The sequence below is a fragment of the Dermacentor silvarum genome, unplaced genomic scaffold, assembly GCF_013339745.2.
Source record: "Dermacentor silvarum isolate Dsil-2018 unplaced genomic scaffold, BIME_Dsil_1.4 Seq289, whole genome shotgun sequence".
In the NCBI taxonomy this organism is placed as follows: domain Eukaryota; kingdom Metazoa; phylum Arthropoda; class Arachnida; order Ixodida; family Ixodidae; genus Dermacentor; species Dermacentor silvarum.
This window is the reverse complement of record NW_023605991.1, coordinates 14,050-15,610: the sequence shown is the minus strand read 5'-3', so window position 1 is coordinate 15,610 and position 1,561 is coordinate 14,050.

Below are 1,561 nucleotides of genomic sequence, written 5' to 3'. Positions count from 1 at the left end.
ACACTTACTTTCTCTGAAAACTTCGAAAATGGGTGCATTCGCGAGTAGAACACCTTTACTGCACCCTTTTATTAATTTCAGAGTGCTAAATGGCGTTTTGCTCGAAACACACACGTTCATGAATTTAAGGAAGCTCGCGCACTTCAACATTTCAAACAAGTAACAAGCCTTAAAGCTCAATGGTTTGGGCCATGTCCTTGCTCAAGGACGTTATACGAGAAAAGAAGACTATGAATGTCAACCTGCTTGTAATACTGTGGTGAAATAAACTTCAAACTTCACGTAGATAGCGTTCCCAATGGTTAAGTGGAAATATACGCATTTTTATTGATCTCTTATGTTTTTGCTTCTTAACGCGAAAGCGTTAATAGCCGCATGCCGGAAAAAGTTCCGGCGTCGGCACTGCCGCTGATGTCGGCGTCCGTGGCGGAGATAATCATGCCAACCACCCAGACCGCATGGCCCCCGCGTGGCGCAAGGTGTTAGCGAAGGAGAAAATCATCCGGAACCACTTCGAGCGCACAAGCCCTCCATGTGGTGCAAGGTTTTGGTGAACGAAAATTCAATTTCTCACAGTGAAATGCGTCAGCAAAATAGTAAAGTACGACTTAACCACAAATTTACAGACATGGTGGCATCGGATTGTAATTTGATTGTATTTAAATTGGAGCTTCGCCTGCCTCACGTGTTTTGGACAAACGCGCGCGTCGGGGCTATAGCAAACAATTATTAAAATAATAAAAAATTGGCAGCCGATCCACGAAGTGAATGCTGTTGATGGAGCGAAGCTGCTTGGGCGATTACGGCTGCTGCTAGAGCTTTCGCTTCGGGGTCTTGCTGCCGTTGCCGGCGTGCTGCTGCTTCTCGTGCTCGTATCTCGGGGTTAGCTTCGCGGCGTTGCCGTTTGGCTGCCGCCTCTCGTTCTTGAAGTGTAGGATCAGAGTCACGACGTTTGCGCTGACGTTCGCGCTCCTCCATATTGCGCAGGGATAAGTGTAGCGACAGCGGCGCAGCGCCGACGCAACACCTGCGAGCGGTCGGTATGCGCACTGCGCGGGCTCTGCGAACGGTTCTGCGCATGATCTCGTGCGCTTGCTCGGAGAGGAGTTACGGAGAGGCGCCGGCGCAATGCAACACCTGTCTGCAGTCGGTACGCGCGCTGCGTTCGCGACGGGGAGCTACGACGACGACGGCGACAACGGACATCGTGAGAGCCTAAGGAGCTTCGCTCCTAAAAAGATGCTAGGCCCTTCACATTTTATTATAAGACGTCTTATATTACTCTGGAAGCACGTCTTCCCAGCAGTGCATGTCTGTTTAAAAGTGAAGCCACCTTTAAGGCGATATCTTTAAGCTCGGTCTTTGTTAGCTGGCTTTCCCACGTTCGATGTTGCAGTGAAGCCGAATGAAGCGGAATAAAGAAAAAAGCGATCCGAATGGGGCCCGACAACGCTATCCCGTTCCACTCCTAAAGGCGAAGCTTAAGCGCCCTCCAATCTTTACTACTGGCTTCGTTTAGGTTGTATCTGGTGAATGTTGCTTTAAAGATCGGTTGCTAATC